The sequence below is a fragment of the Anoplolepis gracilipes genome, chromosome 1 (assembly GCF_047496725.1).
Source record: "Anoplolepis gracilipes chromosome 1, ASM4749672v1, whole genome shotgun sequence".
Classification (NCBI taxonomy): domain Eukaryota; kingdom Metazoa; phylum Arthropoda; class Insecta; order Hymenoptera; family Formicidae; genus Anoplolepis; species Anoplolepis gracilipes.
In genome coordinates, this window is record NC_132970.1 from 11,505,439 (window position 1) to 11,526,241 (window position 20,803).

General features: G+C 26.8%; 1 protein-coding gene across 1 annotated transcript in view; it reads left to right on the forward strand.

Moving 5' to 3' along the window:
* Positions 1 to 6,640: 6,640 nt before the first annotated feature.
* Positions 6,641 to 20,803, forward strand: part of Skeletor (DM13 and DOMON_DOH domain-containing protein skeletor) — a 45,492-nt gene continuing 31,329 nt past the window's right edge. Inside the window, exons 1-2 of the mRNA XM_072899391.1 lie at positions 6,641 to 6,805; positions 7,105 to 7,154. The gene's annotated coding sequence lies outside the window, so the exon portion shown is untranslated. The remainder of the gene's footprint in view (positions 6,806 to 7,104; positions 7,155 to 20,803) is intronic.

Here is a 20,803-nt window from a genome sequence, read left to right on the forward strand (position 1 = left end):
AGGACGGAAGATCGAGGGAATCGATCGCGAATGGGGTATGCTCGATTCTCGTTCGTGCAGTTTCGCATCGCAGACCGACTCAAACTCATTGGGCACGATTTCGGATGAGCATATGTGTCTATCATACAGACAGTCCACATGATACGTCATAGGGCTGGTAGACGGATCAAGAGGAACACCCATTTCATGAATGTTCAACAGTCTGAACATTTATCAACTGGATCGGACCTCTTTACTGAGCGTAAATCATGACCTAAATCCTCCAGTCGACGTCCTCAATGCGATACATCGTATTGCCGGTACAAGAAAAGGGGCCCATCAACGATTTATTCCAACAATCGACCGACCTCTAATCGACTAGGACCGAAACCCGTTGCCGAAGCAGAGACCGTGCTCTCAACAACCGATTAACTCAATATTAACCGCACGTTCATGTATCTCTCTATACTGAACATACGTTCTACGCGGCCGGCATTCGCCTCAGCCGCGATACTGAGGCGTGTAAACGTTGTTGCCCGGTAAGAAATGACGATTGAAAAAATGCAAATTAAACGCCGATAATCGACATCCATTTGGCAACATCTTCCTCAATCCATCATTTTTCATTGGAAAGCAACGCTGAGAGAATCCCAGTTAGTCGGCATCACATACGATCCCCGACAACATAATTTCGTGATCGAAATCAAGAAATATGAAGGAAAACACGATCGCGATGAAGCCGAAAACCGAGAGCCGAGAGCCGAGACGAATGTCAAAAACAATAGCGCGCTATATGTCACTAAGGTCAAATGTTATTATTTTATTTCGGAGTCATTTTAGACGTATTTTAACACGTTAAGATTTATCGTAATATTATTACGTATATTATCGTCGCAAGAAACGTGTACGGCGCGCTCGACCTCGAGGTGACCGAACGCGAGGCGCACGTGCCGGCGCCGGCGCCGACATCGGAGTAAAAACACGTGCGCACACTACGCCCGCCGGAGAAAGAATGAATGACTCATGGCTGTCACTAGTCACGTACGCCGTACGCGCCGGGCTCCCCTCTCTTACTATGGAATGCGTGACGTCAAAGACAAGGTCGAGTATGCTCATTCTCTCTCTCTCTCTCTTTCTCCTCGCGCCAGACAATAACAAATACGCACTATACTACGTGATATAATTTAACGCGTTGAAATATGTATACAATCAAATGATTCTAAAATACATATAAAATTCCTTAATTAAAATAATATTATTATTCGATTTAATGCGATATATTTAAAATACATGAAACGCGATTACGAAATGTGTAAAATACTTCACCGAAAGCAATCTTATGACTTACTGTACGACTATTATAACTGCACGATTTATTTATTATATTCGTTGAAAGTTATATCAATGATGTGTGTGTGTGTGTGTGTGTGTGTGTGTGTGTGTGTGTGTGTGTGTGTGTGTGTGTGTGTGTATGTGTGTGTGTGTGAACAATTATTTGTAAAAGCGATAGAAATTTATATTATAGATACACACATATATTTATAGATGTATAATAATTAAATATAAATTAATAATAAAAAATATGCACAAATTTACTGCCTGTACTTATCACATTTACTAAATATCTATAACTCTCTGTAATTATAGAAATTTGTCATATTATATTAAATAAATGTTCTCTCTTTCATCGTAACTATTTAATTATTCATTTATATATATATTACGTATGTTTGTTTTTTTCTATCAGAAAAAGAAAAAGAAAAAGAGAAAAGAACAGATATTCTATCACTAAAAATTAATGTATTAAATACAATTTATTAATAATTTAATATTTGTTTATTATAAAAAAGTTTTTTATTGGATGTGCCTGTTTTTATTATAGCTTATACTATTTAATTTATTCGATTAAAATATAAATTTTTATTAATAAAATATTTTACATAAATATCGGCAATGTACTTCACGAGCAATAATGTATCTTAAAACGCTCGAAAATTCGCTTCTGAATGATTAAGAAAACATGATTCGCAAAGAAGGTATCGCTAAAATCCGCGGGAAGAACGATACCTTCTTTGCGAAATATGTTTTCCTATTCATTCAGAAGCGAATTTTCGAGCGTTTTAAAATACATTACTGTTCGTCAAGTACGTTGCCGATATTTATGTAAAATATTTTATTAATAAAAATTGAACTTTCGAGGATATTAAAAGACACATATTATTAATCGCGTATGAGTATGTCAATTGCATAATCGGCATTAATTAACATTAATTAATAAAGTTTCATTTCCCGAAATTAATATAACAAATATTAATCCTGCTATTAACATTGTAAATTGAAAGCGACAAATAGATGAATTAAATGAGTCAACTGATGAATAGAATTACAGTAATTAAATAAAATAAAATTATATTATAATTATGTATTCATGTATTATATAAGAGAGAGAGAGAGAGAGAGAGAGAGAGAGAGAGAGAGAGAGAGAGAGAGAGAGAGAGAGAGAGAGAGAGAGAGAGAGAGAGAGAGAGAGAGAGAGAGAGAGAGAGAGAGAGAGAGAGAGAGAGAGAGAGAGAGAGAGAGAGAGAGAGAGAGAGAGAGAGAGAGAGAGAGAGAGAGAGAGAGAGAGAGAGAGAGAGAGAGAGAGAGAGAGAGAGAGAGAGAGAGAGAGAGAGAGAGAGAGAGAGAGAGAGAGAGAGAGAGAGAATATAATTCATCGATGTGTTTTGTCAATTTTCAATGTTATATATATATAATTGTTAATGCTAAATATGTATATAAGAAACATATCTCTACATTTGTTTAAATATGAAACATATAATCCAACATATTATATTCTTCTATAGTAACTTTATATATATATATATATATATATATACACATATTAATAATTTTATTTTATTTAATTATTATAATATTATTCATCAGTTTAACATGTTTAATACATCTATTTAGTTTATTTTAACAACAGAACTTGTTTGACACTAATTTCGGCAAAAAAAACTTTATTAATTACTGTTAATTAATACCGATTATGCAACTGACATACTCATACGCGATTAATAATATGTGTCTTCTAATATCCTCGAAGGTTCAATTTTTATTAATAAAATATTTTACATAGATATCGACAATGTACTTCACGAGCAGTAATGTATCTTAAAACGCTCGAAAATTCGCTTCTGAGTTATTACTCAAAATATGATACCATATGGATTTATATTAGTATGTTTTATTACATATTATTAATAGCGCGTAGCCTTTTTCACTTTAGTATATATAGTGAAGTAATATATGTGTATATAAGCACAAAATTAAATGATTCGCATCAATTTTGTTATTCATAATACAAAAATTTATACGATTAAATATTATAAAGTAAATTGCTTGTTTCTGAAGAAAGAAAAAGAGAGAGAGAGAGAGAGAGAGAGAGGGGAAGAGAGAAAGAATATAATTCATCGTTGTGTTTTCTCAATTTTTAATGTTATATATAATTGTTAATGTGAAATATATGGGAAACATATCTCTACATTTGTTTAAATATGAACCATATAATCCCACATATTATATCATCTCTCATATTTTAATCACAAGAATGTTAATCCATTAAAATTACTTTAAAATTAATAAAATGCAAAGTGGAAGTTTGATCAAAATGATATGCTTCATAATTCAAATAATTTTTATTGTATCGCAAAAGTTACGATAACTTTAAAATTATGTTTTCAATAAGACGTATAACTGATCGTGAACAGCATTAACGATCTTTATACATATTGCTTTATTAATAAAAGTCAGAAAGACGAACTACTAATCGCGCACAAGAATGCCAACTGCATAATTGGCGTTAATTAGCAGCAATTAATAAAGTTTTCTCTTTTCCTGAAATTAGTATATCAAACGGATTCTGTTGTTAAAATTGTAATAAATCAAATAGGTGAATTAAACGTGTCAAACTGTTGAATAAAATTATAATTATTAAATAAAATAAAATTATATTAAATACATATAAATAATATGTATTTATATATATTCTAATATAAATATATATAAAATATAACTTTTCAATCATTCAATAAAATCATTTAATTTTGTGCTTATATACACATATATTACTTCACTATATATACTAAAGTGAAAAAGGCTACGCGCTATTAATAATATGTAATAAAACATACTAATATAAATCCATATGGTATCATATTTTGAGTAATAATAACTCAGAAGCGAATTTTCGAGCGTTTTAAGATACATTACTGCTCGTGAAGTACATTGTCGATATCTATGTAAAATATTTTATTAATAAAAATTGAACCTTCGAGGATATTAGAAGACACATATTATTAATCGCGTATGAGTATGTCAGTTGCATAATCGGTATTAATTAACAGTAATTAATAAAGTTTTTTTTGCCGAAATTAGTGTCAAACAAGTTCTGTTGTTAAAATAAACTAAATAGATGTATTAAACATGTTAAACTGATGAATAATATTATAATAATTAAATAAAATAAAATTATTAATATGTGTATATATATATATATATATATATATAAAGTTACTATAGAAGAATATAATATGTTGGATTATATGTTTCATATTTAAACAAATGTAGAGATATGTTTCTTATATACATATTTAGCATTAACAATTATATATATATAACATTGAAAATTGACAAAACACAACGATGAATTATATTCTCTCTTAATCTCTCTCTCTCTCTCTCTCTCTCTCTCTCTCTCTCTCTCTCTCTCTCTCTCTCTCTCTCTCTCTCTCTCTCTCTTATATAATACATGAATACATAATTATAATATAATTTTATTTTATTTAATTACTGTAATTCTATTCATCAGTTGACTCATTTAATTCATCTATTTGTCGCTTTCAATTTACAATTTTAATAGCAGGATTAATATTTGTTATATTAATTTCGGGAAATGAAACTTTATTAATTAATGTTAATTAATGCCGATTATGCAATTGACATACTCATACGCGATTAATAATATGTGTCTTTTAATATCCTCGAAAGTTCAATTTTTATTAATAAAATATTTTACATAAATATCGGCAACGTACTTGACGAGCAGTAATGTATTTTAAAACGCTCGAAAATTCGCTTCTGAATGAATAGGAAAACATATTTCGCAAAGAAGGTATCGTTCTTCCCGCGGATTTTAGGGATACCTTCTTTGCGAATCATGTTTTCTTAATCATTCAGAAGCGAATTTTCGAGCGTTTTAAGATACATTATTGCTCGTGAAGTACATTGCCGATATTTATGTAAAATATTTTATTAATAAAAATTTATATTTTAATCGAATAAATTAAATAGTATAAGCTATAATAAAAACAGGCACATCCAATAAAAAACTTTTTTATAATAAACAAATATTAAATTATTAATAAATTGTATTTAATACATTAATTTTTAGTGATAGAATATCTGTTCTTTTCTCTTTTTCTTTTTCTTTTTCTGATAGAAAAAAACAAACATACGTAATATATATATAAATGAATAATTAAATAGTTACGATGAAAGAGAGAACATTTATTTAATATAATATGACAAATTTCTATAATTACAGAGAGTTATAGATATTTAGTAAATGTGATAAGTACAGGCAGTAAATTTGTGCATATTTTTTATTATTAATTTATATTTAATTATTATACATCTATAAATATATGTGTGTATCTATAATATAAATTTCTATCGCTTTTACAAATAATTGTTCACACACACACACATACACACACACACACACACACACACACACACACACACACACACACATCATTGATATAACTTTCAACGAATATAATAAATAAATCGTGCAGTTATAATAGTCGTACAGTAAGTCATAAGATTGCTTTCGGTGAAGTATTTTACACATTTCGTAATCGCGTTTCATGTATTTTAAATATATCGCATTAAATCGAATAATAATATTATTTTAATTAAGGAATTTTATATGTATTTTAGAATCATTTGATTGTATACATATTTCAACGCGTTAAATTATATCACGTAGTATAGTGCGTATTTGTTATTGTCTGGCGCGAGGAGAAAGAGAGAGAGAGAGAATGAGCATACTCGACCTTGTCTTTGACGTCACGCATTCCATAGTAAGAGAGGGGAGCCCGGCGCGTACGGCGTACGTGACTAGTGACAGCCATGAGTCATTCATTCTTTCTCCGGCGGGCGTAGTGTGCGCACGTGTTTTTACTCCGATGTCGGCGCCGGCGCCGGCACGTGCGCCTCGCGTTCGGTCACCTCGAGGTCGAGCGCGCCGTACACGTTTCTTGCGACGATAATATACGTAATAATATTACGATAAATCTTAACGTGTTAAAATACGTCTAAAATGACTCCGAAATAAAATAATATCATTCGACCTTAGTGACATATAGCGCGCTATTATTTTTGACATTTGTCTCGACTTCGTCGTGATCGCGATCGTGTTTTCGTTCATTTATCCCGATTTTGATCTTTCTTTCGTCGAAGCTTGATCGTGCTCGACCTGTCGACTCCAAGTATGATTCTCGCGCTTGATAAAATGGGATTTTCGATCGTTCCGAAATTCGGGAGTACCGTCAAAGTATCGCGCGTAAAAGTGCGGGAGTGCCGTCAAACTATCGCGTGTTTTTACTTTTGTACGGTTCAAAATATTGCGCCATTTTATTTTTGTGCGGTTTCAACAAATTAAAAGAAGTATATATCGCGCGTATAAAACAATAGTTCCTGACGTCCCTTACACTCTGATTGTGAGAGGAGGAGGAGGCGGCCTAGGAGAGGCATCTTGCATCGGCGGAGCAACCCTAAGGTAAATATTATTTATATATTAATTATTATATATAAATTCTTTATACGAATGTGTTCGATTTATTTAGTTGAATAATTTAATCAAGAGAAACTCAGAGATAAAGATTTTTACACAAATCTTATAAAGTTTTTATTTAAAAAAATTTTTTTTTAATTTACAAAGTTATTCCATATTTATATATATCTGCTTATTATTGTACGCATCGAATATAAATTTCTTAAGTATAATAATAATAAATTCTTTAATATTAATTATTTAAAATCGCTGCTATAATTTGAATTTTATTTTGTATGTTACAGACAACGTCGACTTTAATGTCGACAACTCCGCTTGTTTTGCATCAGTGTCGGTGAGCGAAAAAAAGTTTTTATTTAAAAGCAACAGATTTATGTAGAGATTTTGATAGATAGAGATGTAGATAAATTCGTTGCTTTAATCCTCGGACGACAAGATATAGTGCATTCTAGTGAATTCTGAATCAATTTTAAATCATAGAAATTTTTATTTTTAATTTATTAATTAATCATAATTTAAGAACAAATTTTTCTTTTTCTTAATGTTTATGAGTAATATATAATTTGATAAATACATTATCCAAGCAGTTAATTTTACACATTGTTGGTACCACATACAATTTTCGAAAGATATTGCAGGCTAGTTTTAATTTTTTTTATTTCACAATTTTTCTCTATAAGATATAGTAGGCTTGGTTTTAGAATATTTAATTTCTCCCAAATGTTCTTTGTTTTTTTTTTTTTTTTAATTATCCTTAGCTTTAAAGGAGAAGAATGCTTGGGAGTTATTGGGAGGAATAGTGATGACAGTCTTGAGTTTTTTAAATATCTATCGGGACCAACCTTCACAGTAGAAGTTGAAGAAAAAATTGTGATTTTCCGATAAAAAGCACTGAAGGCTTTTGTTTTCTAGGTTGTAGTTGAGGATTTGAAGGTTTAAGAGATCTTGTTAGTCTTAAAAGTCTGGAAGATTTCGATGATTTTCAAGGTCTGAAAGATCTCGAGAATCTTGAGGCTTTGTAGGCCATAGAGAATCTGATGATCTGGTAGATCTAGATGTTCTCGAAGGTCTCGAACATATGTTTCTTTTTTTTGATTTTTAAAAGTACACGAGAGTTATAGATTAAATAAATTTTAATCTTTTCTTCTCAATTTTCTTTGTCAAAAGTTCTTTTTTGTATGTATATACTTCTTAATTATTTTTTTCTTCGCGAAATTGTTTTAATACGCCTCTTATCGGTATTGGCGTAATTAATCTAAAACGTAATTAGCAACGCTCAACCTTAGCAATGCTTCACGTAGCGGTTCTGAGTTATGGCTGCCCTTGACACAGTCTGGTGATGTCGAAATTAAAGACACTGATATAATTCAAGTGTGTATTTTTATATAAATAAGCAAATTTATTCTCTTGTCAAAAGTTTTCAATTTCAATTAAAAATGAATGCATTCAAAAGATATATTTAAATTAATAGTACTTTCCGCTTTTTAAATAAGTAAATTATTTGTTGAATGTTCTGAGTTATACAGAATTATTCTATAATATGTAATATATATTGACGTTAAAAAATGGCATTTCAAAATTTTTTATACACATTATCCTCTAAAATTAATTTCTTACTCTTCATCTCTATCTCTATATATAAAGATAGAAATCTTCATTTCTATCTCTTTTTCTTGAAACCTGATTTATTTCTCAGAAATTATTATTTTTTAAATCTGTTTAGATAAATGGAACTTAATAAAAAATTTAAACATAATTAACTTAATATATCTTACGAAATAAAAAGAATCCATTAAAGCGTGAATGAGAATGACAAAGAGAATGCATCAGATATAATATTCACAAAAGAAAAATTTATGAACAGTAAATCTATTTAAGGTAAAGGTTCTTCTGTGTAAATAATATTTGAGGATTAGTCTAATTGATTATTATTAATAGTAACATTTTAGCACATAATATCATTAAATCTAATTTATAGTTATCGTAAATAATTTATTGAGAGACTCTGTGAACTTTAACAGCTGTACTCCAACGTACTCATAATATACTCAGCGTACTATATGCTTTCTGTTCTAAAAATTTTTGAAAATAAAATATGACAAATATAGATGTCTTAAAAAAAGATCTTAATTGTGAATTTTAAAGTATATTTAAAAGGTTTCTATTTATCTGAATACAACAATTATTAGTGACTTGTAATCTGTTATAAATTACATAATTTAGAGGAAAAAAAAATTTTGAGAGATATTAAATATTCATAAGTTATTCAATAACAATATCAATATCAACAGTATCAAAAATTTTGTTAAAATCGATATAGATAGCAACTTGCAAGTTCTTCTTACTAACCGCGTTTATTTTAACATTAATTCAATGATATAATGATGAGACACAGAGCGAAAAATTATAAAACCATTCAAGTCATTAACAATTACATTTTTAAATATAAATATAATTATAAATATAATTTACTAGTTATAATATTTTCAAATATTGTTGGCATTATGCTTTGTTTATTTATAAAGTTAGAAAACAGAGTCATATTGTTATTCTAAAATATTACAGTTATACACAATAATTTTCGAAACTGTAGAAGTATTTCACATGATAAAGATTCGTTAAAGATACGTCACATTATTGACATAATATGTTTATACAAAGAATATTGGCGAAATATTTTTCGTACAAACGTTGGAACTAAAACTAAAAATTTAGCCATAAAGTATTCAGACAGTCAAAAACAGTACTGTCTATATTAAGAGAATACTCAGCTTATGCTCATATATCATATCGAACCAATAATCTACACTGCTGGAATAAATTCATTTAAAACAATCTGCAAGACAGTTGACTATAGTAAGAAAAAGATTAATACAAAAATTACAAAATGTTATATATAAGTTGCGTTCTGATATTCACTGCCAATACTGAAAATTTATAGTGTACATAACGTAATAAACTATAGATTTTCAATACTGGTAGCGAATATCGAAAGGTAGCCATAGCATATATGTAATTTAAAAAATTTGTGGTCTACTCTAATCAAATTAAAAAATAAGCCAGAAATCAGGGTTAAACAGCGGAAGTATATATTAAAGCAAGTATATATTGAAAAAAAGACAACTTTAATTACAATACAGTGCCAGATATTTAGATCCTTTTCTTCAAGATTCTCTTCAGGCAAAAGCAAACAAAATAATTAAACCGTTACTAATAATGTCAATATCACATAGGTCGCGCGAAAGTCGAAGAAAATAAAAATCAAAAGATATAAAATTAAAAGATGTAAAATACAGGTCTCACGATTTATAAATAATTTTATAAACAAAATAATATAACATTTTAATCGATACATAGAAAATATTAATTTTTTCTTTAAATCCGTAACTCTTATTGCTGCAATTAATCATCACATATTATTTACACATGATCGTTTTTTGAAACTAGCAGAAATACATATATTATCTAAATTATTTTGTAACAAAATAATTATTGTGTTGTAAATAATAATAATGAAAAGAAGATTGAAAACTAAATATTTAAACTTATTTTTGTTATTTCTATTATATAAATATTATTGTGATTATAATGCTAAATGTAACTTTAATATGTAGTTTTTATTATTGTATAATATACATATTATAACATTTTATATAAAATTAATAATTTATTAAATACTTATTTGATTTAAAACTAACAAAATATAAGTCAAATTGCAATCAACTTTTTTCTTTTGTTTAACTTCCAACAAATCGAGCCAATTGGATAATTTTTCATATAAATAGAATAAAACAATAAGGATTATTCTCAATTTTTTTAAGAAAATCGTTTAAAGGATTTGTTAAAAAAAAATTTTTTTTAATCTTTAGTAATTATATAATATGTACTAGTATACCACATCGACAAAAAATATGTGTATATAATGTTCCTTTAATGTCTCTCTTTATGTATAATTTCTTTTTATTTGATTAACTGTAATCGGTCATAAGATATAAGATATTTTATATCGCCAAATTTACTTCCGTAACAATCTAACAGGAAATTAAAACGTGGCATAACAAACTTGTTCATTATAAGTTAAATAACCACTACATTAGATTATCTTCGAAAGTAATTATGCTATACATTTTACGTGAAACTTTACAAGGTGCAGCCCCATGGGGCAGCGTATGTTAAAGAGTAATCATATCCGCGAATATTATACATGTCTTTTCGGGTATGTAAAGTTAGCAACTCAAATGTTAGAATCTCAAAAATAAACTTTATATTTACTTGCATCCAGCATAGTTCTACAGTTCCTGATAAGTTTTAACAATAGTTCCGTCCAAATAATTATTAAAATCAAATTTTTAAAAATGAGATGCTAACTTCCGACAACACTTCACAGCATCTCACCATATTTCGAATACCTGATTACGGGGAAGTAAGAATAAAAAGAGTTGTATCGCCTAAACACGTCCTGTCAATAGTTCTGACGATTAAACAATTATTTTACCCAAAAAATTCATATTTTCGAATATAAATGTGAGATGCCGGTCGATTTTCGACAGTTCTGTTTATTTTAAAACAGTTCTACTATAGTTTTGGTCATGTACATTAATTTTATAAAGAATTCTGATGTTAAAAACAATTAAAAATATTTTTAAACAATTATTTTGCCCTAAAATCGCGTATTTTTTAATATAAAGCTGAGATGCTGGTCGATTTTCGACACTTCTGTTTATTTCAAAACAGTTCTACTATAGTTTTGGTCATGTACATTAATTTCATAAAGAATTCTGATGTTAAAAACAATTAAAAATATTTTTAAACAATTGTTTTGCCCTAAAATCGCGTATTTTTTAATATAAAGCTGAGATGCTGGTCGATTTTCGACAGTTCTGTTTATTTCAAAACAGTTCTAGTATAGTTTTGGCCATGTACATTAATTTTATAAAGAGTTCTGATGATAAGAACAATTTAAAAAATTTTTAAACAATTATTTTGCCCTAAGATCGCGTATTTTTTAATATAAAGCTGAAATGCTGGTCGATTTTCGACAGTTCTGTTTATTTCAAAACAGTTTTCGTATAGTTTTGGCCATGTACATTAATTTTATAAAAACAATTTTTTAAAAACAAAAAAATATAAGAATATTAAATATTAGATTAATATTTAAATACTATTTAAAAAATATAATAAATATCAAAATATATAAAAAACACAAAAAATATAATTATATATAAAAAAAATTAAAAAATATTTTTAAAAAACAAATAAAATAAAGAAACGCGATCTTAGGGCAAAATAATTGTTTAAAAATTTTTTTAATTGTTCTTATTATTAGAACTCTTTATAAAATTAATGTACATGGCCAAAACTATACGAGAACTGTTTTGAAATAAACAGAACTGTCGAAAATCGACCAGCATTTCAGCTTTATATTAAAAAATACGCGATCTTAGGGCAAAATAATTGTTTAAAAATTTTTTAAATTGTTCTTATTATCAGAACTCTTTATAAAATTAATGTACATGACCAAAACTATAGTAGAACTGTTTTAAAATAAACAGAACTGTCGAAAATCGACCGGCATCTCACATTTATATTCGAAAATATGAATTTTTTGGGTAAAATAATTGTTTAATCGTCAGAACTATTGACAGGACGTGTTTAGGCGATACTCTTTTTATTCTTACTTCCCCGTAATCAGGTATTCGAAATATGGTGAGATGCTGTGAAGTGTTGTCGGAAGTTAGCATCTCATTTTTAAAAATTCGATTTTAATAATTAATTAGACGGAACTATTGTTAAAACTTATCAGGAACTGTAGAACTATGCTGGATGCAAGTAAATATAAAGTTTATTTTTGAGATTCTAACATTTGAGATGTTAACTTCACACACCCTGTCTTTTCTCATACACGATTACTGAAACGCGATTTTGACAAACTATCAACTATAATTAAATAATATACTAAAAATATTTAGTTATTATATGTGTACATAATGTCAGTTTTAATTTGAATTAACTTAAATATTCATAATATATTTATGATGTATCTAAACATCTACGTTTTAATATTTACTGGACACAAGCGTATGTAATTACAAAAATAGTACAATTATAAAATAGTATTATTAAAAAAATATACTTAAAACTAAGTTACTTTGTTTCTCTTCTTCAATTTTACTTTTATGTTTATTATTTAAGTGGTTTTGAAATCAATTTTTTAATTTAACTTGAACAGGGAAATTATATTTCGTGCATTTTAGTAGTACATCGTTTACAAGTTCCAAATATTTCAATATAATAGTCTTTGATGCACTTTCTTCTATGTTAATTTCCGAATATTTTTTCAAATGTGCGTAACCATCCGTATCAAAAGAAATTTTATGTTCTTTCTCACAATACTTGCAGCATGCTTGCACTTTTTTTTATCGTTTATTATTGTGCATCGTTTTATCCAGCAGGTTTCTCGTTTAATAATTTCTTGCGCTTTAATATCATATTAACATAGTGTTATTAAACTAAATCTCTCATAAATAAATTATTCGTATAAATAATTATTTATATAAATTAATTATTCATATATATTTGCATCATGGACTATAATTTAAATCAAATCCTTTTTGGTATACAATTATTGTATTTGAATACATAATTTTGTTATTAATTGTATTCAAATATAATATAATATAGGTATCATTAATTATATTCAAATATATTAAATCCATAAAAATTAAAATTTCAAAGTTATAGAACTTTTAACGTTGAATTCTGGTGTATTCTTTATCTCGTCTTCTTTTAATGAGGCATACTTCCTCTTATTGCTTTTTTTTCCATATCTGCTTGCGTATTATTAAATATAATATTAACACTATCTATTATACAACTTATGACATCGAACACAAGAATAGAATTGTTTCTTCGCAACTTACCTACTTATAGAATGATTTTGTCAAAAAGGGTCACGAAAGGAGATACTATATATATAAATATTGATACACGGTTTAAATCTGACTAATGTTTGTTTTATATCTAATTATTCAACGATCTTTCGAAATTCACACTATTTACCAACATGAAATAAACTGAAAAGTAAAATTAATTGAAGAGTAAAAACTAATATCGGTTCGGCAATTTTGTTATTTATTTTGTCGTAGAATACGAACAGAACATCGAACTTATTAGAAATTATGAGTCTTAAAATCAAATCGCATTCTTTTAATTTTTTTAAGTATTTTTGTAAAATTAATATTTACAAAACTAATATAAAAGTTATTTTAAATTATGTTAAATTATAATTATAATTTATTATACATGTCCTGAGCGTGTATAATTATGTTTTTTATATTTTTTAGAAATGTTTCTTTATATTTACATTTTTAGAAAATATTGAAGAAATTTTAGAAAATACTGAGATACTTTAAAGGTTGTAAAATTAAAATTTCAATATTTAGACGATAATATAAGAAATAAAATATATTAAAAATATAGACTTTAATCGAAACATGTATATACTATAAAGTATTCAAGATTTATTTATATTTATCTAAACAACTAGTCAAACTGTGATATAGCAAATCTGAGTTTTCACAACTGTTTTCATTACACGTGGTCTCCTCAATTTAGCTATTATAATATGTAATAAATTTTTTTATTTACATTAATATTTAAAATCATAGATTTTAATTAATTTGTGATAATGCGATCTTAAAAAACTTTTTGACTTTCAAGCTGCATATCAAATTATACATGTGTATTGTAAATATTTCGTAAGTTTTCGTAAGAAATAAATCCGTTTAAATCAAATGAGATATAAAGTAAATATTATAGAATTGTTAATAGAAGTATGTTATGATAAAGAATATTTATTTATACAAATGTATAATGTTTTTTATTGTGTTATTAGTAGATAATATATACAGGGTGGTCTTTGTAAAGGTGGACAATTTCTCGTGAGCATGTGGAACAGGTAAAAATAGTTTCTATAAAAGTTTCTATAAAATTTTTTTCTAAAATGCATTTCTACCGAAATATTTGTCTCTATAGTTTAAATTTAAGAATCATTTTTCTTAAATAACATTTATATTACTTTGTAGATCTTAAAATAGTATGATAAATTTTTTTTTTATATTATTTCGGAAAACATGACTATGAGTTTGTTTCTTATTTATTATAAATTTTTAAGAGCCAAAATTGGACTCTTTATCATCAATTCTAGATTTATAAAAAATATATAAAGAAAAACTTACTCGTTCTCTCTCTCTCTCTCTCTCTCTCTCTCTCTCTCTCTCTCTTATTTTCTTCAAATCTCCAGCATCGAAGGTCTTTAAAGAGCTCGCTTATCTATAAAATGTAAACATGTAATAACATCAAAACTAAAACTTTTATTTCGCATTTTATTGATTTGAAAATAATTTTAATGGATTAATGAGATTTTTACGATTAAAACGACACCAAACATAACGTAAATCGGATTATTTTTAATTAATATGTATGGTTAATCTAATTAAAAATTATCCGATTTATGTCGTACTTATGTCTTATATGTATAGTGTTATTTTTTAATCGCAAATAAAACTTATTAATCCAATAATTACTTTTAAATTAACAAAATATGAAATAAAAATTATTTGATTTTATTCCCTATTATAAAATTATATATATACATATAGGACATTTTTTCTAAACCGGATCACTCTTTGTTACAAAATTGTCTTCGACAATTTTGTAAAAAAATCTCCTTGCACACAAATGTAGTTGCAGGCATAAGCTATATCGAAAGCCATGTGAGCTTTTGAAAAACTCAAGATGACAGATCTAAAATACAGCGGGTTCAATATCATTGTAAAATTAAATCTCGTTATTAGATTTTTTTATTCGGTATGTCATAAATATATGAGAAAATCAGCTGATTTTAACAAGATTCAATTTTATACAATAATATTGGACTCTGGCTGTATTAGATCTGTCGTCTTGAATTTTTCAAAAGCCCACGTGGCTTTCGATAGCTTTATGCCTGCAACTACATTTGTGTGCAAGGAGATTTTTTACGTCAAATACAATTTTGGAACGAAGGGTGATCCGGTTTAAAAAAAAATTTTTTTATATATGTTATATTTTATTGACATATAAAACGACCGTATGTCCATGCTAGATCCATATTAATTATTGTAAATCTCAATAAAGTACGACACATTATTGCGTATGATCTTTTTTTCATTTTTTCATTTTAATATTTATTATTAAAGTAATATACATATATTTTATTAAAGAATTTTTATTGAAATCATTAAAACATTAAATTTTATGTGAAATAAAATGAGCATTTTTTATACATACATATATATATATATATATGCACGTGTAAATATTACTTCATAATATATGTTAAAGTGAAAAAAGATCACGCGCAGTTGCAGTTAATAATATGTAATAAAATATTAATGAATGTACAGGGTGTTTCTGCAACATACAGATCAGTAAGTTGGGTTGCCTATCTGACAATCAGCAGGGGCATGCTTTATCAACCTCGCATAATCGAAAATTAATAAAATCAGAGGATCGATCATATAATTTTTTCTTTGTGAAAAGTGAAAAAATTACATAATTGATACCTTAAATGCAAATTCGGTAGGGAATGAGGAAACTAAAATCGTCTTTTAACATACAGTATAATTGTAATATTTAATAATATTTAATAATATAAATAAAATAAGATAGATAACACAATTAAAATATATAATAACACAATTAACACAATTAAAATATACTAACACAATTAAAATATAATAAGACAGATAAAATAAGAAATAAAATGTTTTTTGTTTAAATTTATTATATTTTATTTCCTATTTTATCTGTCTTATTATATTTTAATTGTGTTATCTACACGGAGAAAATTTTATATTAAAAATTACTATGGTATGTAGTAACTGTGGACTATTAAGAATATTTCAAGTTAAAATGATGTATAAAACTGTAAAAATTAACGTAATTTACATAAAAATTACATTAATTACGTCAATTTTTACAGTTTTACATAGCATTTTAATTTGGAATGTTCTTAATGGTCCACAGTTACTTCATACCATAGTTATTTTTAATGTAAAATTTTCTATGTGTATGTTATTTATTCATATTATTAAATATTACAATTATACTGTATGTTAAAAGCCGATTTCAGTTTTCTCATTCATTACCGGATTTGCATTTAAGGTATCAATCATGTAATTTTGTCACTTTTCACATAGAAAAAATTGCGTAATCGATCTCCTGATTTTATTAATTTTCGATTATGCGAGGTTGGCAAAACATGCCCCTGCCGATCGTCAGATAGGCAACTTAACTTACTGATCTGTATGTTGCGAAAGCACCCTGTACAATAAATACAGAAGCCATTATTAATGCATTTACAAATAAATTTATGCATATATTAATACATTTATATAATTTATGTTATGTATATGGAAAATGTTTCTTCCAATACACAGAAAAAAATAATATTCTTATTTTGACAATATCTTTAGCTTCAAAATGTAAATCTTGAAATAAGATTATATTGCGTTAAACAAAGAAAATTTGCTTGGATGAAGACATTTTATATAGTTCAACCAAGAAAAATATATTCTTGTTATTTAAGAATAATTTTCTTGATTGGAGAGGAAAAAATGTTGGATAGGAAATAACATGTTCAAATCGAAGATGATAATTTTCTTAAAGTTAAAATAATTATTTTATTCTTGAAATGACAATTGTAGTATTGAAATAAGATTATAATATTGTTGAAATTTAAGATTTTTAAATTCTTCTAAGAAGATTATAAATTATTGCATATATATAAAACAATGAACGCGTTCATATGAGTATATAAGCTTTGATTTGACACTTACTTTTTTTCTGTGTACCAATCCATAGATTTCATACATCAATAAACGTAATATCGAAATCGGAATGAATATCGTGTAAAATGTCGCGCGAGTGTTTTGTAAATGCTTTTATGCATCAACGAAGAATTAGAAGAAAATGAGCAGGCCTCGGGAGGCATCGAGCTTTGTGGGAGATAATTTATTATGTATTATTCGCGAAATTAATTCTTTTGTCGCGATTGTCGCGTATTTTGTGCCGTTTTAGAATGTGTGTGAAGCGTCGTCTCACTTTGTGTAATCTTACAAATAGTTCGGAGTTTTAACTTTATTTTTAATAATTCTGGAATTCTTAATAAATTAAACAAATAGTTCCGACCGATAAAAAAATGATTCGGAAAAAAATCAGGACAAACTGAGACGTCAGGTTCACGTTGCGATTTTTTTAGCATTTTTCCCAAATTTTTAGAACTTGAGAGTGCTACAATAGTTATACAAAGATCTATGAGTAAAATTATTACAATAAATTATATAAATTAGATTGCCCCTGAGACGTTGGACGTAAATGAGATTTCGTGCTATACTGGCGTCTCGATTTAATTGGTTTAATAAATATTATAATAATTTTGACACATACTTAGAATTTACTTTGTTCAAAAAATATAAATAATTGCACAAAAAAAAGTAATACGAAATTTTAAAGTTCATAAAACAATCAAAATATGATCAGCATCTCGGTATTTGTATACGTTTGACGTCTTGGCTAATTTATTTAATAAATATTTTAATAATTTTGATTCATAAAACTCTCTCTAGAAGTTAAAAAATGATTACAGACTGGCATGAAATTTCATTAAAGTCGATCGAAATATGACCAGCGATTAATTTGATAATTTAATTTGTTTAATTAATATTCTAATAATTTTTACGCATAAAACTTTTTGTAAAACTATTGTAAAACTCTCAAGCGTTTAAAATCTGGCATGAAATACTTAAAAAATCGAACGCAGCGTAAACTAGGTGTGTGCAATTTTTTTTTATTTAAAACTTAAAATTATTTGTTTTGTGAAAACTCTAAAACTATTAAAAATAAAGCCAGTCCTATCAACAATTAATGAGTTTCTAGGAAGTGAAACACACATACACGCACACGCACACGCACACATACACACGCACGCACACTAGTTACCAGCGAAACAATTATGCGTTTAAAATATGTTATAAATATATATTTATATATATATTTTTTGTTTCTATATTAAATGTCTTAACATATTAAAAAGTATATATTCTTCGTAATTTTTAATGATAAATGAAAATTTTATGCAAGTTAAAATGCTTATTTGAAAGTTATTTAGTTTTTTTAGTATATTTACAAATTTAGCATTTGAAACTTTTAACGATTCTTTTGCGACCTTTCGTGAAGTCATGCATGTTTGTCATAATTCGAGAATAAATTCAATCCCGAAAGTGAAGACATTAATGACACTCATTAAACATACTTAATAGATTCTACTTGATTAATCAGGATATGTTTGCAGGGTGCTTACTTAAATCTTGTAAAAAAATTCCTTGATTTTCCAGATATTTTTTTATTTGTTGCAAGTAAAGAGAATTTCAGGATTTTTTAATACAGTTTGCTCTAAAATAAATTTTATTACATACGTTTTTTAATATTTTTTATTCATACAAAAGAAAAACTGAACCTTTTAAAAATATCGCGAATATACTGACGCGTGAAGTCGAGGAGTGAATGCACGTGCACATGCATCGATTTCACGGCGGTAAATCTGCAAGTATAAAAATTGAGAATGTGTGCAGATGACATAGACATTCAAGCTTATTGTTTTCTCATCTTGAAGATGAAAAATGGATATAAAAAAATTTTTAATTTAACTTAAAATGAGACAGGGAATCCTAAAAGGAATACTTTAGAAATGATGACAAAAATGACTCTTTTCTTTGGTTATTAGAAAATAAATTATAAAAATAATTGTCGCCGCATATATAAGAATACTTTTTCTTTTAATGAAAAGAAAGTTCTTTAAAAAAAGTAAACATTTCAAGTTTGTCGAAACTAGTATAACATATGATATATATTACGAATTTATAATCGATTTATACTCGATATGCTCAGATAAGTAATCTTCTTTAATGATACAAAAGACAGTCAGGTTTCTCCTCGCGAGAGTATTACTTACATTTAATTCTGACAAGCGTGTGATGCAGATTTTTGAATATACGTCAATTTGTATAAACGTGTGTATATGATACAAAATATTATATTATCAAAAATTATCAAAGAAAGATTCTTCTCTGTGCCTAAACAAGATTTCTAAATTTTTAATAATTAAGTCTTGCAAAGCCTCAAAGTTTTCAGGCCAATTATTTTTTTTTGGTAAAAATCAGTTCCTTTTGTAAAAATTAGATTCTACGCAAAAAAAAGTTTAATATTAATTAAACATATACGCGGTGAAATTTCTGACTTTTTTATATCTATTAACATATAAGTTTTATTTCATTTAATAGTTAATAATAATAAAAAATTTCAAACACATTATACTAACTGTCTTTGAAGATATTTTATCAAACCATTTCGAAATACTTCTTCCCTCAAAAAATGCGATGCCATTTGCAATAGAATAGCAGCTAAAGGATGAGAAACAAAAATTATGTAATTATTTTTTACAAATATACAGAAACAATCACGTGATATAAGAAAAGATAATATTTATTTTGATTTATCAATTTAGAAGCTACTATTATGCTTTTCATCAATCCGTTTTAAAAGAAATAACTTTAAATTATTATATTATAATTGACTTAATATTTCTTAATAGTTTTAATATATTGAATTTTATGTCTCTTTTTATTTCTTTTTCTGTTTCTTATTATAAATAAATCATTATGTAACATTTTTTGTTTATAAAGATTATTATAATGATTTATCAATATACCATTACATGCACGTATAATTAAATAAACATATTTAAAAAAGGTCTTACCTTACATATGTGTAAGAGTAACAGTATGCATTATAGACATTCGAAATGATTAATAATGTTTATATTCACATATGTGTAAGAGTAACAGTATGCATTATAGACATCTAAATGATTAATAATGTTTATGT